Consider the following 20,431-nt stretch of genomic DNA (forward strand, 5'->3'; position numbering starts at 1 on the left):
ACAATGAGGCTCGAAGGCCTATTTATTGTTGAGAAACAATGGAAAAACCCTTAACATTCCAAAACCTAACCCTAGGAGATGAAACGCCAAACTGTGGGCCCCGTTTGGGGGTAAGTTGGTACATCAACTTCCCGGGGTCGTAATTTTGGCATGTGATCTCCGTTTGACGCGTACAATAGCTCATTAGAAAGATCTATCCGAGCACTATCATTGTTGGAACGGGCAACACGAGTCCATTCCATGGACTCGTGTTGCCCCCGGATTCCCCAAAAAACGTCGTTTAGGGCCTCAAAACGGCTCCGGAAGTTCAGGACCCGAAAAACTGCTAAAAATAGTAAGTTGTGCTACAATTAAGGAAACTGAAAATGCTGAGAAAGACAATGGTGGGGGTCCAGGTGGACTTGGCAGGTGGCCACCAATATCCACCTGGATCATTCCTCCCCTCTTAGGAAGCAATGGTCCCCATTGCGTTGAGCTCCTCCATGAGATGAGGAAACTTCTGCTGAACTTGTTCCCTGGTGAGCCACTTGCCCTGCTGAAGGAGTTGGCCCGCTTTGACAACTCGATACAGTTGGATATTCTGTTGGCGAGTGTTCTTGATCTGTGTGTCCATGATCCGATCAGTTGCAGCTTGTTCCATGCAATCTGGATTTAATTCTGTGGGTTTGAGCTGTTCTGCAATGTCGGATGTGTCTAGCAATGGTGGAAAGTATGGCCGAAGGCGGTCCACATTAAATACTGGGTGCAGGCCAAGGAATGGGGGAATGCTGAGCTCAAATGCATTGTCTCCCATAGCCTTAGTAATGGTGTAAGGACCATATCGGAGTGGTCTCAATTTCCGATAGGCTCCAGTAAGGCGTTCCTTTTGCAAATGCAACTAGACTTTGTCGCCCACCTGAAACTTGTGTGGCACCCGATGTTGATCATGTCGCTGCTTGTACTTGGCATTTGATTTCTCAAGAATGTCATGGACCTGCTGGCGAATATGTTGGATGCGCTCAATGAAGCTGGTGGCCTTATCTGTTACGGACTGGACATGAGCTGAATTCATGTGAGTAGCTGCAAATGGCATGGCCACATCAATGGGGCATAGTGGCTGGAATCCCAAACCCACCTGAAAAGGGCTATGGCCAGTGGAGCTGTGAAGAGCTCGGTTGTAGCTGTGCTGAATGTAGGGGAGGCTCTCGTCCCATGTGCGTGGATGCTTTGAGTTATACATGCGCAGAATGTGCACAATCATCCTATTGAAAACCTCTGTCTGGCCATCAGTTTGAGGATGGAAGGCTGTGGACTTCGTGAGTTTGGTGTCCAGCATTGACCAGAGACTGGACCAAAAGGTGCTGAGAAACCGACTGTCCTGATCTGAGATGATAGACTGTGGGATCCCAAAGTGCACCCACACTCGTTCAAAGAAGAGTTTAGCAGTGGCTTCTACTGTGATATTCTTCTTGCAGGCCATCATAATGGCCATCTTTGAGAACCTGTCGATGACCACAAAAACACAGTCATTTCCATGCTTAGTGGAAGGAAGGCCTGACATGTAATCCATGGAGATGGATTCCCAAGGTCGACTAGGGGTAGGAAACGGGGTATAGAGGCCTTGCTTCTTAATGGTCGGTTTGGCAATGGCACAGGCAGTACATGATCAGATGTACTTCCCAACATCCTGTCGAAGATTCGGCCAATAGAAATAGTTTTGCAGTACTGCCACTGTTTTCTCGACCCCGAAATGCCCAGCAGCCCGACTGTAGTGTGCTTCCCAAATCATCTTGGCACGCTCGCTTGAAGGAACAAAGAGGTGACCGAGGTGGCATAATAGGGCATCCTGGAGGTGAAAATCTGCAACCTGCCGACCCTCCAAGAGTGTCTGGTATGTGTGGCCGAATTCTGGGTCGCTTTTGTAGAGAAGTGGCCAATCAGAAGTCTCGTGCCCGCAAGAGTTGAGCACGGTGGTTAGCGCCATGATCGGTGGTCGAATGAGGCAATCTGCAACATTATTGGTGCTGCCCTTTTTATACTTGATATTCAAGTGAAACTGTTGCAGGTATGTAGACCACTTCTGATGGCGATCATTCTGCAATTTCCCTTGGGTCTGTATGAACTGCAGAGGTCGGTGGTCTGTGTGGATGACCGTTTCCTTCCCCAAAATGTAATGCTTCCATTGTCGGCAGGCCTGTACAATGGAATACATCTCTTTATCATAAGTGGGGTACTTCCGGACTGTGTCTGAAAGTGTTTCACTGTGATATGCCACTGGATGTCCATGTTGAGTAAGGACTGCCCCAATAGCATAGTCAGAGGCATCTGTCTCGACCTCAAATGGTTGTTGTAAATCTGGTAACGCGAGCACTGGTGCCGCGCAGAGGCGATCCTTCAACTCCCTGAATGCCTTCTGTTGAGATTCAGACCAAAAGAATTTTGCTTTCGCCCCGCCCTTGGTGACTTGACTCAAGGGCCAAGAAATATGAGAAAATCCCAACACAAACCTGCGGTAGAAGTTGGCAAGACCTAGAAAGCTGCGGAGCTCTGTTAGATTGGTTGGAGAGGGCCAATCCCGAATGACTTGGACCTTGGCTGGATCGACATGCACCCCCTGTTCATCAATGATGTATCCCAGATACTGAACCTCGGTCATGCCAAAAGTGCATTTCTCCAAATTGGCACATAGCTTGTGTTGCCGCAGTGTTTGGAGAACCTGTCGGATGTGGTGGAGGTGCTCTTCCCAACTCTGGCTGAAGATCAGAATGTCATCCAAGTATACTACTACAAAGGAGTTGGTGAATGGCCGCAAGATGTCATCAATTAGCCTCATAAAGGTTGCTGGAGCATTCGTCAATCCGAAAGGCATGACCAACCATTCGAAGAGGCCCTCCTTGGATTTGAAGGCAGTCTTCCACACATCTGAGGGTTCAATTGGTACCTGGTGATATCCTGACTTCAGATTGATCTTGCTGAAATATTTCGCCCCCTTTAGTTGGTCTAGGAGGTCATCAATCCGCGGGATCGGGTACCTATTACGGACAGTGATCTTGTTCAGCGCCCGATAGTCAATACAGAGTCTCCACGTCTCGTCCTTCTTCTGTACCAACCCTATCGGGCTCCCACAGGGCGAAGAACTCGGACGGATGTGACCTTTCTGCAGGAGCTCCTGAATCTGCCTCTTGATTTCATTGTTCTCTAGAACGGAGCGCCGATAAATTGGTCCATTGGGTAGCGGCGCACCTGGGGTTAGATCGATGGAGTGCTTGACTTGACAGTGCAGAGGAACCCCTGCCGGGGAGGTGAAGATGTCTTCGTACTCCTCCACAATCTTGTCCATCTGTAGCTGCCGTGCAGAGGGACCCCGTTTGGAGGCCGCGGCCACTGTCTTCTTCTTCCCTTGAGGGCGTATCATCAGGAAAACAAATTTCCTGGTTTTGGAAATGATCTTACTGCATTGTTTTGCAGTAATCAAAGAGATGACGGCAGGTGGTGCTACCTCTGGTATCCTGAACAACTTATTTCCCAATGTAATAATAACAGCACGTGGCCTTGATTCATACACAGCATGTCGCTTCCACAAGTATGGTTGTCCTAGTAATACATCACAAACTTCAAGGGGAGCAATGTCACACAATACCTCATCCGTGAAGGGCTTGATGTTGTATGGAAGGCGACACTGCTGGCTCACGCGAAGATCTCGCCCTTGGTGAAGCCACCCAATGGTGTATGGTTGTGGATGTGCTGTGGTCGGTAAGCCCAACCGCTTCACGACCTCTGCCGAAATGAGGTTCTTTTGACTCCCGCTATCAACAATGAACTGTATCGGGGAGCCCTTTACCCACATCTGGGAGTGGAAGAGACGCTCCTCCTCCTCTGGATCTTCGGGTTCATTTTTCTGGATCTTTGCGGTAGCAACAGTGGCGCTGGGATCCGCATCAATGATCTGCTTCCCTTTTTCATACCCCTTATTGGGTTCTGACTCAGAGTCGGAACATGCATCTGATTCTGAAACCTTTAGCTCAGCCACCAGTGACTGCTTGGACCGACACTCACTTGTGTTGTGAGTGGAGCTCTTATGGAACTCGCACCATTTTCCAGTGTCCTTTCTCGGCTTCGCGGCGTTGCTCTTTGCTTGCAGCTTCGGCTGGTTGTCTTGGGCTGTCCCGCCTTGGCTTTGTCCTTTGTTCTGTGGTTTAGGGGCACCTTTCCCCTGATTTGGATTCGCAGATCCAAAGTCTCGCTTCTTTTGTTTAAACTTCTGCTCGACCTTGACGGCATACCGGTATGCTGCGCCGAGCGAGGGGATGTTTAGGAACTGTATTTCTTCATGGATGTACTTGTGCAGGCAGCCACGGTATTTGAGTATCAAATGTTGCTCCGAATCCTTGATACCCAACTTTGTGCGAAGGGTATGGAAAAGATTGGTGAACTCCGACACGTCTTGGTCCCTTCCCTGCCGCAGCGTGGTCCACTTTATGTATTCATCCTCATAGCTTCCGACAGGGTAGTACTACTCCTTTATGGCATCGCGGAACGAATCCCAGGTGGGTGCGGCTGAAAATAGTGAGCCAGTACTTTCATCCTTCTGCTCGCAGTAGGTTTCCCACCAGTCCTTGACGTGGGGGGCTGCTTTGAGAAGAGCAAAAACAATCTTTTCCCGACTCGAAAATTCATGAACAGAAAAATAACCCTCTAGCAGATTTAACCATTTATCTACGACATCGGCGTCTATCTGACCCTCGAATATGGGGATTTCAAAATTAACTTGTACCTTAAAGGGTGTGGCGTTTCCAGAGGAGCTGCTGGAAGCCGATGCGCCACTTCTGGGTAGCCGCTAAAGGATCTGCGCAAAGCTGTCCATCATCACGTTCCGTTGTCGCTCGAGCGCTTCTTCGAGCAAGATTTTGATGGGATCTCCTGCCCCCTCGTCTTTCTTCTCGTCTGCCATGGGAGGCCGTCGGGATTTGCGAGGCTGGTCTTGCAAAGGTTCAACCAGTTTAAGCCCTAACTCCTTATATCCCGACCTTGTTGGGGACATGCAAAGAAAAACAGAGAAAAAGCAGACCGCTCTGATACCACTGATCCGGATTTAAAGAGGAACAAATTACAGAGATAACCATATACACAAAGATGCAGCGGAAATAATACTTCATTTCATTAATGGAAAATACTGAAATATGCTTACAAACAGCAATGGCAATAAACTAGCTAGGGCGATGGTAGCTTATCTCTGAGAAGAGATGTGATGGCTACATGCCTCTGAACTGTGTTACAATGAGGCTCGAAGGCCTATTTATTGTTGAGAAACAATGGAAAAACCCTTAACATTCCAAAATCTAACCCTAGGAGATGAAACGCCAAACTGTGGGCCCCGTTTGGGGGTAAGTTGGTACATCAACTTCCCGGGGTCGTAACTTTGGCATGTGATCTCCGTTTGACGCGTACAATAGCTCATTAGAAAGATCTATCCGAGCACTATCATTGTTGGAATGGAATGGACTCGTGTTGCCCCTGGATTCCCCAAAAAAACGTCGTTTAGGGCCTCAAAACGGCTCCGGAAGTTCAGGACCCGAAAAACTGCTAAAAATAGTAAGTTGTGTTACAATTAAGGAAACTGAAAATGCTGAGAAAGACAATGGTGGGGGTCCAGGTGGACTTGGCAGGTGGCCACCAATATCCACCTGGATCATAGTCCTGGTTTTTGGATCCAGGGGAAAATCTCTTTGTATATGTGTTTTATGTGTTCTTCTCTCACATTATTTATTTTCTGTGTTTTAGAATTCATATGCAAGTAATTTCTGTACGGGGTTAAAACCTACATTTGGTATCAGAGCAGATTTGGCTTCAAGGGGATGCCTTTGTTGCTGAGGGGTTTCGCTCGGGCCTGTGGTAGACCCTGTTCAGTGGGAGATTTGCGAGATCGATTCTGGTGGTGAAAGAAGATGGTGAGCAGTGGAAAGATAGAGATCGAGAAATTTAATGGTCAGAGTTTTGAGTTGTGGAAACTCAAGATGGAGGATCTGTTGGTGGATAAATATCAGTGGATCGCGGTAGATCCAGGTACTAAACCGACGGGAGTGTCCGATGAAGAATGGAAGAAGTTGGATCGAAAGGTAAAGAGCACAATACGATTGTGTGTCTCAGATTCAGTATTGCTGAATGTATCAGGGGAAGCTACAACAAAGGCTTTGTGGGACAAGTTAGGGACTTTGTACCAATCTAAGTCTCTAGTGAATAAACTGTTCTTGCGGAAAAAGCTGTATAACCTGAGGATGAAGTATGGAGACTCGGTGACAGACCATCTGAACGCATTTAATACTGTGGTAAGTCAGTTAGAATTTGTTGATGTTAAAATTTCAGATGAAGATAAGTGCATTAGTTTGTTGTGTTCTCTACCAGATTCATGGGATAGTCTGATTATTGCAATAGGTAGCAATGCAACTGCCTTGCAGTTTGATGAAATAGTCTCAGCCTTGTTGACAGAGGAGATGAGATGGAAAAATATGGAGAGCCAAAATGGTGATGCCTTGTCTATACGAGGATGGTCCCAGAACAGAAAAAAAAAAAAGTCATCGAGTGGGAGATCTAAATCTCCAGGAAAACTTGTAAAGGTGGTGTGCTAAAAATGCGGAACAGAAGGCCACTTCAAAAGGGACTGTAAATCTAAAGCTCCTGACAAAGGAAATGGATCTATTAAGGCTCCTTCTGTAGAGGCGAAAACCACCTCAGATGAAGGTGGGGATGTGTACTTGGCTTCTTCAAGTACACATGTAGATCATGAGGCATGGTTGATTGACTCAGGTGCATCCTTTCACTTCACTCCCGAGTCCCCATAGAGAGTGGTTTTGTGAGTATGAGAAATATGATGGTGGTGATGTCTTCTTAGGGAATGACAGGAAGGCTAGAATCATTGGTTGTGGAAAAGTAAAGTTGAAGTTGCAAGGTGGAAGGGTCAGAACACTTCTGAGTTTTCTGCATATTCCTGCATTAGCCAGAAACCTGATTTCTGTTAGTAAACTGGATGATGCAGGTGTAAAAACAGTGTTCGAGAAGGATACCTGCAAGATGGTTCAGGGAGCACTAGTATTGATGTGGGGAGTTCGGATTGGAACTCTGTACAAGCTGCAAGGTAGAACTGTTGTTGATGGGTGCAACAGTTCCATGGTTCATGAAAGTGGAGCAGAAAATCTAGTGGTCTCTAAAGAAAAGACCATGTTGTGGCATCAAAGGCTTGGACATATTGGAGAGAAGGGCTTTTGAATACTTCATGGTAAAGGTATGGTAGAAGGTATGAGTAATAGCTCTATAGATTTTGATTTCTATGAAAAATGTGTATATGGGAAGCAAAATCGGGTGAGTTTCCCATCTAGTAGTAAGAGGGCGAAACAGATATTAGAGCTTGTGCACAGTGATGTGTTTGGACCTGTGAAGGTGCTATCACTGGGTAAGTCTATGTATTATGTATCATTTATAGATGACTTCTCAAGGAATACATGGATATATTTCCTTAAGAAGAAATCTGAAGTCTTTGACAGGTTTAAAGAATTTAAGGCTCTCGTGGAAAATCAGACAGAGAAGAAGATAAAGGTGTTGAGGACATATAATGGTGGAGAGTTTTGCAGTAAGGAATTTGAAGAATTTTGCAAGAAGTGTGGTATAGCACGGTAGAAGACTACTCCATATACACCTCAGCAAAATGGAGTTGCAGAAAGAATGAACAAGACGTTGATGGAAAGGGTAAGAAGCATGCTCAATTGTGCCAGGTTAGGACAGGAATTATGGGTAGAGGCGGTGGATACTACATGTTACCTGGTCATCAGGTCACCTTGATCAGCGTTGGAGGATAAGACTCCACAAGAGGTATCAACTGGTAAGAAACCCTATCTTTCACATCTAAGGGTATTTGGATGTGATGCATATGTACATGTTCCAAAGGAGAAAAGAACAAAGTTGGATAGTAAATCTGAAAATTGCATCTTTATTGGGTATAAGGATGGTTTAAAGGGTTATAATATTTGGAACCTAGTAACAAGGAAGGTTATGTACAGTCGAGATGTGGTGTTCAGAGAGGTGAAAGATGTTATTAAAAATGAAGTCCAACCAAAGGAACATGAGAAGATAGAGTTTGAGCTAAAGGAGGAAGAATCAGACTCTACAACAAAGGAGGAATTAGAAGATGAAGAGCCACAAACTTCAACTGTGAGAAGATCAGTTCGAGAAAGAAGGTAGCCAGAAAGGTATAGTCCATCTGCTTTCTGTTCAAATTTTTCTTTGTTTATTATTGATGATGATCCCAGAACTGTGAAGGAAGCAGTGGAATCAGAGGACGGAAAACTCTGGAAAGAGGCCATGGTTGATGAAATGCCATCTTTGCACAAAAATGAGGCTTGGGATCTGGTGGGTTTGCCGGCTGGAAGGAAACCCATTGGCAGCAAATGGGTGTTCAAAAAGAACAGAAATGAAAAAGGAAAAGTGGAGAAATACAAAGCTCGGTTGGTAGCAAAAGGTTATTCCCAGGTGCTGGGTATTGATTTTGGTGATATTTGCTGCTACTTTAGATTTTGAGGTAGAACAGATGGATGTGAAGACAACATTTCTTCACGGGGATCTGGAAGAGGAGATCTACATGAAGCAACCTGAAGGCTTTACGATGAAGGGTAAGAAAGAACTGGTATGCAAGTTAAAGAAGTCTCTGTATGGGTTAAAACAATCACCAAGGATGTGGTATTAGAAATTTGATACATTTATACGGGGACTTGGCTTCACCAGAAGCAAAGCAGATCACTGTGTGCATTTTAAATTAATTGGTGATCGTGTTATTTATCTGGTCTTGTATGTGGATGATATGCTGCTGGTTGGAAATAACAAAGAAATTATCCAGGATTTGAAGACCCAATTGTCCTCCAAATTCAACATGAAAGATCTTGGTGTTGCAAACTATATTTTGGGCATGAAAATTGAAAGAGATCGTACAAAGAGGAAGCTCTGGTTAAACTAGAGGAAGTATGTCGAGACAATATTGCAGAGGTTTAATATGTAGGATAGTAAAACCGTGAAGGTTCCTATTCCTGTAGGTGTGAGGTTATCTACTGAACAGTGTCCCAAGGCACAAGAAGAGGAAGAGGACATGTCCCGTGTTCCATATGCAAGTGCAGTTGGTAGCCTAATGTATGCAATGGTTTGTACTAGACTAGACATTGCACATGCAGTGGGAGTATTGAGTAGGCTTATGTCAAAACCAGGGAAGGAGCACTGGACAATAATGAAGCGGGTTTTCAGGTATTTGCGTGGCACTAGTGATTATGGTTTGTGCTACCAAGGAAGACCAGGATTGGACAGAGTGTTGGATATTCATGGCTTTGTTGATGCAGACTGGGCTGGAGATCTGGATCAGAGAAGATCTACAAGTGGGTATGTGTTTAACCTATTTGGAGGTGAAGTCAGTTGGATGAGTAAGAAACAATCTGTAGTGGCACTATCAACTACAGAGGCAGAATACATGGCAGCCACTCATGCAAACAAGGAAGTATTTTGGTTGCAGAGATTGTGTTCAGGTATGGGGTTAGTACTGGGAGCTATAAGGATAGACTGTGACAGCCAAAGTGAAATTTTCTTGGCAAGGAACCCGACATATCATTCAAAGACAAAGCACATTGATGTTCAGTATCACTTTGTGAGGGATATGATAGAAGACAAAAAGGTGTTGCTGGTAATGGTGGAAAGTTTGAAGAATATTGCAGATGCAATGACAAAATCTGTGAGCTCTGAGAAGTTCTCTTGGTGTAGAGAGACAATGGGCATTTCAGGGCTGGAAAAATGACTAAGCTCTCTTGTGGTCCCCTGTGGAAAGAAAACAATAAGTGAGAGAATTTTGGGTTGTGTTATATTCTTTCCCCATAGTTAACAGGGGGTTTGAAGGGCACCCATAACCCCACTTTTGAAAATTTTGGTTTCGGACCCTATGTTAGGTTGGGCAGACCACCTATGGTTTTGTGCATGATTTTCGCACATGTTTTTTGGATGCAATGGTTTTCGGTCCATGGTATTGGACACGATGGTTTTTGGTCCATGGTATTGGATGCTTCGGCATGTATAAATATGTATTGTAACATTGAAAGGAACATAATGAAAAATCAAGCTAGTAGTCTCGGTTTTGGGATCCAGGGGAAAAACTCTGTGTATATGTGTTCTGCTCTTGCATTATTTATTTTCAGTGTTTTAGAATTCTTTTGCAGGTAATTTCCGTACGGGGTTAAAACCTACAAATCTGTGCAAGAAACTGCAAGAACAATGTTATTGGTAGTTGATTTACAGTAAACATTTTGGAGGGAGGCAGTTGGGGCAAGAGTCTATATCATGAACATAAATCAACTCCGGGTAAATAGTGATAAAACTCTATATGAACTATGGAAAGGAAGGCTCGCCTTTGTGAAAACACTTCAAAATATTTGGAGGCAAATGATTTAAGAAGATTAATGATGAATCACTAGGGAAATTTGGTTCATGTGTTCATGAAGGAATCTTCCTTGGATACTTGTTTAGAATAAAGGCCTACAAATGCTACGAGATTCGAATGAGGAAGTGTTGAGCCTCCATTTTGTTGAGTTTTACACACCCTTTTTTGTTGTAGTCACTCATGTTTTTACCTAGCTCTTATGTTGATTGTTGTCATTTTGTACATCTTTTGGGCATTATCTTAAATTTGAGCATGACAAGGTAATTTATTTTTTATTTGACATATTTACTTTGTTTTTAATTATTTAATAGGAATAATGTAAGATTAATGATGGTTAATCCAATGACAAGTGAACATCAACGGTTAGTTGTTAGTGCACTAACAACTCAAGAATGGACAAGACAAGACAATGTTTCAGAATGCATAATCTTCTCGCCCTAATCTTGGACCCCACATAAAAGCCTGCAACCAAGAGACATGTATGCATATTGAATCAAATACTACCACATGGACCCTCAACAAGTGGATTATCAACCAAAATGGATTACAGGCGTACCTCATCAATATTCTTAGTTAGTTTACAACACAGGTTTGTGGAGTTACTGTTCTAGTTCTCTCATCACAGGTCCACAATTATCTAGGATCAGATCATGGCACAACCACATTTATCTTCCTCCATGAATTCCATGATCTATGCTTGATAGGTATCGGAACAACTTTGAATGATTCCATTATATTATTTCAACATGAATAACGATAAAATCCTAGCCATGGTTCGTGGTTAGGTAGTGATACCATTTGTAATCTTATGTTGCTAGTTTAGGCTCTTGGGTCACTCCCTAAGGTCATTGGACTTTGAGTTATTGTTATGTAATGTAAAATATTGAGTAGTGATTTAATATGAGGAAATTATGCTAGCTTTAATGCTCCACTTTTTGTGCATTTGATTACTTTGTGATCTAATCTTTTACACGAGGCACGAGATGGTTGGTAGGGCCCACCAATCTAGCTCGTTGCCCTTCCTCTATGTTTATTTACTTGTATAAATTTTGGATTTTCTCTCTGTGTTTGATGTTTTAACGTTTGATGTGCTAATTTGTGTTATTTCTCTTAGATATTGAGGATTATGGCATGTTATTGGTGATAGAGACTATGTGCTCTTATTTTCTAACTGAATCCTTATTTTATAGTCGTTTCATGTATATATGTATATGGATATGGACGTATAACCATTGCAAGTGTAGTGAATCATATCTACATTTTTTTTGTATATATCCTTGTTGTGAATGTTACCTTTAAATTACAACAACCCTCTTTTATGTTTATTGTGATGAATGAGTGATCAATACCTTGTTTCGTGAGTTTATAGTTTTAATCTTGGAATATTTCATCAATTGTTGGCATAGAGAGCATTGGATCCATCGTGATTTGGACTCCTCTGTTAGTTATTGATACAAGTTGCATTAGATCGATAGTGTTCTCAAGAACATTGTAACGTTATTCACGAGTTTTCTTATGCTAGAACAAAGTTTATGGGATCGCTGTTTGTTTAATAAAGAAGCTTGTGTATTCTCCGCTAATAATTTGATTCAAGTGTTTCATTGCTCCAATCTTTGGATAAGAATCAATTTGATAGGTGTTTTATTTTAGATTTATTTCATAAGAAGAAAATCATTGTTGAATTAATGATCAATGGCTTTCACAAACATTCAAAATAGAGTAATGCATATTTCCTTGTGGTTGTGGCGCATCCCTCTGATAACTCTTTCCCAATAGGTTTTCTCATTGAGTTGTGACAATTGGTTTATTTCCAATATTCATATTTGGTTGAGAGTCGATTTTCTTTTGAATAGAGTATTGAATATCAAATCTGAGTGAAGATATTGTTTGGGTTACATGGTTATCACATTTGCATCAAATTTGTGTGTGACTTAAACATACTTAAAATCTTTCTTTTATTCCTTTTGATTTGACATAGAAGTAGTTAGGATTTAATGCAATTGCACAATATATTTTGTTGTTTCTCTTATATTTGGTGTTCTGCATTATGTAGAAAAGAAAGAAATTTAATTTTACAGTCACTTATATGGTGTGAGGATTGCCAAGGAATCTTTATTCCTTTGTCCTCTAGATTATTGGGATAGTATTCACATTGAAGTTTCTAAACCTAGGAGGACAAAGGAATAAAGATTCTACGAACCCTAGATTTACGTGATGATGTTGGTTCATTAGTTAAGCATATATTGCAAACAAAATTTTGGTGTTGTTGTGAGGGAGGTGCTTATGGGATAGACCTTGTTAATCTGTAGTATTCCAGTTTACTTCTTTACCTTGTTTTCCTACACTTTTTAAAAGGATTTTCATTTATAGGGTGTTGTGAGAACCCCAACCCTCCTCCATGTATGCTAATCGATATGCTAACATTGTATACAAACCAACTAAAGAATATTGTTGAGAGTATAATATTCATGGTTGATAGCAAGCCTATGGATTTGCTCACTAGAAATGTTCAAAGGACCTATAAGTATTTCACTTGAGTCATCTGAAGATATCAAACTTTTGGTCTTTCTTATCTCACTGATGCAATGGAAGTTGACATTGTATAACACTTACCTATATTATTTCACTCTAATTAATTCAATTAACCCTATAATTTACAATCCATGGCTTAGATCCTTGAGGCAATGAATGTGAAAAGATAACAATATTCTAGAATGCAATGAGACTCTAGTTGAGATCTACAAACCTATAGTTTTGATCAACTTTTGTCTCTGTTTTCATGAGGAAATGCAATATGATCGATACGGAGGAAAGTTAAGACTCCTTTTTGTCAGTGTTTACACACATTTTTGCTTTGTAATCACTCATGTTTTACCTAGCTCTTATGGTTATTGTCATCATTTTGTACATATTTGGACTATTATCTTAAATTTGAGCATGACAAGGTAATTTGTTTATTATTTGAAATATTTCATTTGTTTTCAATAATTTAAGAGGATTTATGTGATATTATTGATGGTTAATCTGGTGAAAGGTGAGCATAAACAGTCATCTCTAGAATGGACAAGACAAGATCATATTGCATTATGAACAATCTTCTCACCCTGATCTTGTACCCTAAATACGAACTTGCAACCAAGAGACATGTATGGCTGTTGAATGAAATATTACCATGTGGGTCCTCAACAATTGGATTATCAACCAGATTGGATTACAAGTGCACCTTATCAATATTCTTAGTTATTTTACAACCAAGATTGTTGGAGCTAACCTTCCAGTTCTCTCATCAGATGCCCTTTTTTATCTAGGATAATATCATGGCACAACAAGATTTATCTTCCTCCATGAATTTTATGATCTATGCTTCATAGGTCTCACAACTGCTTTAACTAATTCCATTCTATTATTGCAATGTAAATAACTACAAAAACCTAGCTAGGGTCCTGGTTAGGTAGCGATACCATTTGTAATCTTATGTTGTTGGTTTAGTCTATCGGGTCACTCCCAGAGGTTGTTGGACTCTGAGATATGATTACATAATGTGTTAGTGTCATTATTTTCATACTTCAATTAGTGATCAAAACTCCTCTTTTCATATTCATATTAGGGTCTCGCTCTAAAATTTTTGTCATTCCAACTAGGTCCTCATTCAAAAATTTACTCACTGATGGTAGCCCTAGTAAAAAAACCTCACCCTCCCTAAAAAATCAATACTTGCTGGCCCACATTCATGTCTTACTGGGCATACATCAATCATAAAATCTTATTTCATCATGTATTTATGTCAGTTAAGTCAACATGGAGTCTGGTCATTCAAGGTCCCATTAGGTGACTAGGTTTCATTTTTCAAGGTTCAATAATACTCCATTTCATCTCATAAGGTCAGCGAAAGTGTGAGAGTGATTGAAATAATATTTCTTTATCATATGAAAATTATTTGTTAGTATGTAAAAATGGTTTTTGAAAGTTATAATTTTGGTTTCAAAGTATGATTTTCATACCAAAGTGTAATTTCATTTAAAAAAGAGATGTAATTTATTTTTATTTTTATGTAATTTTATGTTCACTATATGTAATAAGTATTGCTACTAAGCTGCCAAATCAAACTCTATATGTCAACTTCATCAAAGCAAAGTCAAATGTAAAGAGTTCCAAACTCCAACATCATCAATCTGCAAAGAAGAAAATCAAAGTGTAAAGGGTAATTAGCAAAGTTTTCAAAGGTGAATTGAAACATTAGAAAGTTCGTTTTAAAATAAAAAAATCAAATTCACTCAAGTATAAGAGCCTTCATAGCATCAACTTCAACTTCATTTGTCTCCTACCATCATTGAGCAAACTCCAAGAGAGCATTTTTCAAGATCTTGGGCGAAATTGCAAAAAACAGAGCAAGTGCTACGCGTTTTCCAAAGGGAGGGCACACTTGCTTCTGGTGCTGTGCACCTGCCAAAGAGAGGGCACACTTGCTTATGACACTGTGCACCTGCCAAAGAGAGTGTGCACTTGCTTCTTGTGCTACGCACCTGCCAAAGAGAGGGTGCACTTGCTTTTGGTGTTGCTCACTTGTTAAGAAAAGCCATAAACACTTCCAGACTTTGCCAAATTGCTTCCAAAGCTTCAACAACACTGTCTTCAACCTCCATCACGTGAGTGACAGTTAAATATATCATTCTTCTTCCTCCTATAGTCATTCCTTATGGTATTTTGAAAGTTTCATTAAAGATTTGGTGTTTTACTCATTTCAAACCCTAGTATATCCCTCAAATCACCATTGCACTCTCAATTCCCAAATGCATTCCTCTACACTTTCAAACCCTTCCCTCATTACAATTCTCTTTCCATAAACCCTTTATCCCAATATCCGAAACCCTAGGTGCTACAAATACTTAGGCTCCCAACCTATAAATAATTTCCCCATCCTAAATTCCATCATATTACTACTCACTGTCCCCTCCCCCATTTCATAAATCCCTAACACCATCTCCATCCATTTACCTTTCACATTCCTTATTCCTAAAAACCACATTCCACTAAAATCATACCTCCCTAGGGTTTTGAAATTAAGACACCATGGCAGAAGAAGAAAAAATACCATATAATGAGGGAGAAGAAGCAGAGGTGAAGAGACCACACAAAGGGGGGAGAATACTCAGATTTGAGCCAACAAATATTAGGGAACTCTTGGCATCTCCTATGGCTGTGATATGTTTCAAAAATGTTGGCTGTTATGAATTCTGTAAAAAAATTAAAGAAGTCCAACACCATGCCATGTTGACTAGACTTTTCATATCTAACCTCCATGACAACCAAGTTAGTCTAGCTGGTGTCACTTTTACTATATCCACTGGCATTATATTAGCTGCCAATGAGATCCCAATTGTTGGGGAGAAATGATTCAAGCAAAGTGAATTGGAGGAACATTACTATGAGGCTTTCATAAAACAAAGGCACAAGAATGAGAAAAAGAGGTTTTTACCTTTCTCTTACCTCCTGGATAGATATGCTCCAATGATGAAGATTATCATGAAATACTTTTCATGCGAAGGTAGATTTTATAGACTTTATGCCTATCACATCTGGCTCTTAATGCATTTCACTAGGTTAAAGATGCTCAACATACCATACTACCTTTTTCAGAGCATTGATAAGATGGCATTTATTGTCCATAAAAGAGAGCATGAACATCAAATGAGAATTATTTTCCATCATTCCCTAATCAAAATCATATTCCTCTATCATCTCAAAGAATTGAACATTGCATGGAGTACCTTCATAGCCAATCACATATTCATTGATCTCTCTCTTTAGAATGTTCAAAATGTGCCTTCATCATCTCATCCTTCCACATCCATTCCTCCATTTCAGCCCACAGATCATGCATCATCATCAGATCAGTCTCCTTCACCATCACCTCCACTATCACCATTTCATGAGCACATTGAGTCACCTAGCAGAGATGACACCGGTGCACTTGTTTTGAACATACACAACGGTGTTGGCAGCTTCTCCCCATAAGAGCTTTAGTAGGTCTTGGTCATGAAGCATGGCACTGGTGGCTTATACGATAGCTCAATTATTCCTTGTAGAAACACCATTTTGCTCAGTGGTATATGTAGTAGTGGTCTTCCTCTTAATGCCAACTTCTCTACAATAGTCATTGAATTCATTTGACTCATGTTCACTTCCATTATTGGTCCTCAATATTTTGATCTTCTTCCCCATGTGATTCTCGACCAATGCTTTTAGAGAGAGGAACCATTTGAACACTTCATCCTTCTTCTTCAAGAAATAGATCCATGTTTTGCAAGAGAATTCATCCACAAAAATTGCATAGTACAAGTATCCTCCTAAAGATGTTACGGGAAACGTACTTGATAGATCAGAATAGAACAATTGAAGAATGTCTGTATTTTGAATTTTACGTGAAGGGAATGGTCCCCTTGTATTTTTTCCAGTTGCACAACCTTGAAAAAATCCTTCATGATCTATGTTGAATTCAGGCATACCTATGACCATCTTCCTTACATCAGGTAAGGCTTTGTAATAAAGGTGAGAAAATATTAGGTGCCATAATTAAGATCGAAGAGAAGTATCGCAAGTCATTGATCCCAAAGGACTTCCTCCAACCTAATAGAGACCTTCAACCCTAAATCCAAGTGTAAATGCATCTTTCAGGTTTTTTTCCAAACACGTACCTTCTTATCAATGAATTTCACCTTGAAACCTTTATCGTCAACCGCAGAAATAGAGACTGGGTTATTTTTTAGATCAGGTACATACAAGACTTCTTGTAAATGAAGGGTTTGACCTCGATTTAAGTGAAGAGTGACAATATCAATCCCTTTGTAGGATAGGTGTCATTGTTCCCAAGTATTATATCCAAATTTGTCTTCTTTTCAACAAAGTTTGAGAGGGCCTCCTTGTACTCAGTTAAGTGCCTTGAGACACTACTATCAATCAACCAATGATCCAATGTATCCAGAGGAGAGATGGCGGTGAGGGAATAAATAAGATAAATTTATTTTTTCTTATTTACTACATTAGTGATGGGCCTTTAATTTAGACATAAATTAAGGCCCATGCCTCTAAATTAAAACATAGATTAAGGCCTATGACCATCCTTCAACACATTAAACCTCTCTTTCTACGTTAGATAATTTATTTTTAACTTTAATATATTCATTAGGAAGTTTTATGAATGATTGGATATTTGTGCCTAATATTATTTATTTTTGTGGAATTTATGAGAATATTGGGCAAATTATGAAGATTTAGAAGAGAAGATAATTTAGGGACTTGTTCCCTACTACAGGAGGATCAATAATAAATAATAAATCAACAAGATATTATGGAATTATGGCACAAATTGTGTAACTCCAATTATTGAGAAAATCTAGGAATATGTTCCACTAATCAAGGGACCATATCCACTAATCAAGCGATTTTGGTGGGGAAAGCTTCCTCCATTCACGTAGAATGATTCCTAACCATTTTGTATAAATACCAAGTCGAATTTTCCTCTAGAGATAGATTTTCATTAGTGTTCTTGTGGACAAAACTCGTACTTCTGCAACTCCATTGTATTTTCTTGCAGGGATGTAATTGTATTGATGAAATAATGAAGATTGGTGTCATGTTCAGCTTCTAAATCTTGTTCTCCTCCATAGGTCTCTGAGTTTCCTTGGGATTGGCCATCCTAGGAACCTCAAAGCCCTTTTGTATCATTTTCTTTCCTTCTTTTCACTGCTTATTCACATGCATCTCTAGTTTTTATTTCTTTCTACTTCTGCATTTAGTATTAATGATTTCTTGTTGTAGGATTGAGTTAAATGGTTAATGAAAGTTCTTTTGCAGGATCACAAGCATTATTTCATCCTTGGAAAATATTTGGAAGTTCATAGTAATCATTGAGCTGCTTGGATTAGTCTTTTTATTCCCAAATCTGGATTGTTGGACCTCCTTTTTAACAAAGAACAATAAATTCTGCTATTTTTAGAGCATGCTAATGAGCTTCAATCGAGTTGGTTCCACTTGAATTAGATCACAAAAACATTCTAGTTCATAAAAAAATTACCGCATTGCATTTTCACTTGATTTGATTAGGAATTTTTTAGATTTACTAGCTCACTAGTTCTCGAATTTCTAGATTTTCGACTAGTAGTGTTTTTCTATTTTTTAGCATGTGTTAGTAGACATCGTTTTCAGTTATTCCACTTGGAATGGGACCTAAAAATCCTAATTAATAAAAAAATTTCTGCCATCCAATTTGGATTTTATTTGCTTGGTCATTCGATGAATTATAATAAATCTATACATCTTATAGGAAATCACTGTAGCATCCTATAGGAAAGCCTGTTTTGAGCCTGAATTGAGAAAAAACCATCATTGAAGCTGGGATTAGGCCTCTACTTTACCTCCATACCATCAAGACCATTTTAACCCTCTTTCTCCACACTTAGGTTAGAATTTTGCTAGTTTTCAATGGTATGATTTGATTTCCATTTCTTCTATCTTCAACGTTCCATTAGATCTCATCAATGTTTCATATCATTCAACAAAGTTTTCCTCATGCATGAAGTAGACAACTAGCTCATGAAATTCTGTTTCCTTTAGGTAATTGAATTCTTCTTGTTTGCATGATTTTTGGGTAAATATCAATGTTTGATGCAGTGTAGGTCTTTTAGGAGCACAGAGAGATTTCATAGTTAGCAACCTCATCCAAACTTCATCCACCCATGGTCCTCACTTTCTTTCACTAAATCCTCACCAATTTCATCATTTCACAAGGAAACTTCTGCAATATTTTTGAGAAAATCTGGCAATCTCCCAACTTTGGTTTTGAGTTCTAAGGTGGTCCCAGGCACTGCCTTGCCTCATTCCATCCACCAACCACCTTCTCTAATCTTTCCATCACCTTCAACATCCATCATTTTGCTCTCATCTGTATCCTGTAGGTTTTCAGAGGATCCTATAGTAGTTTGTTTTGAGGCTGAATTGAGGAAAAATTCTCTAGGAAGCTAGCAAAGGGTCCCTACTTGTCCCCCAAGCCTTTTGACTGTTCACCATTATCTCCAAGCCACCTGCCACATCACCAAAAAAGATTATCTTTCACACTCTCACATGAAAAAAAAGACAAAAAGAAAAACAAATTTATTTTTTTCATTCTTATGCACAACATTAGAAGGTTTGATGGTTTGAATCTGTACGCTTAGGACAGTAGGATTGCATACATGTTAATTTAGCATTCTTTTGAATCAAAGCCTCTTAGCAATTAGTTAGAAAATGGTGTGTTTTAGCATTTGATTTCAGTCTCTTTCCTTGTACTTTCTTTCTTGCAATAGGTTAAGGTTCCATTTTGAACGTTTCATTTTCTGCAATTAGTTTAGGATTTGACTTCAGTACATGCACTCCATTACATCATGACAACAAAGGAAGGACACATTGTATGCTGCATATATAGTGCTGATACCTATTAATTTTGTACAAACCTTGGGTTGATAATTAAAGTCGGTAGCCTTGGGAGTTGTAGCATTGTTGTTGCAATATCGAGGCTCATCAATTAGTTTCTTCATACATGGAGTTTCTCGACTCCATGGGAGGATGACCATTTCTATATTGAACAGAGGGAGCATTCCTATTTCCTTTGTTGTTGAACATGTTGTTCCTTTGATTGCCATTGCCTTTGTAGTTATTGTGGTTGTTGTTGTCATCATCCATTGGTGTATCCTTTTTGTGAGGACACTCTCTAACAAAGTGCCCAAACCTGTTGCAATTGAAGCATCTTTATTTTATTCCTTCTTTGAATCCCGCTTTAAACCCTTGACCTTGCCTTCTTGGACCATCATTGTTCCTTCTTTTAGGATAAGCGGATAAAGTGGTAGGCTTATTTCCATTTGAGGGCTTATCTCTTTCCATCATCCTTATTTATTCTTGAGTACATCTAGCCAAAAATTCATCAAATATGTTGGACTCCTAATCCTCTAAGGGTTGGTG

This window comes from Pinus tabuliformis, chromosome 1_2, assembly GCF_031772625.1.
Source record: "Pinus tabuliformis cultivar Carrire ecotype Pingquan chromosome 1_2, CPIR1, whole genome shotgun sequence".
Classification (NCBI taxonomy): Eukaryota; Viridiplantae; Streptophyta; class Pinopsida; order Pinales; family Pinaceae; genus Pinus; species Pinus tabuliformis.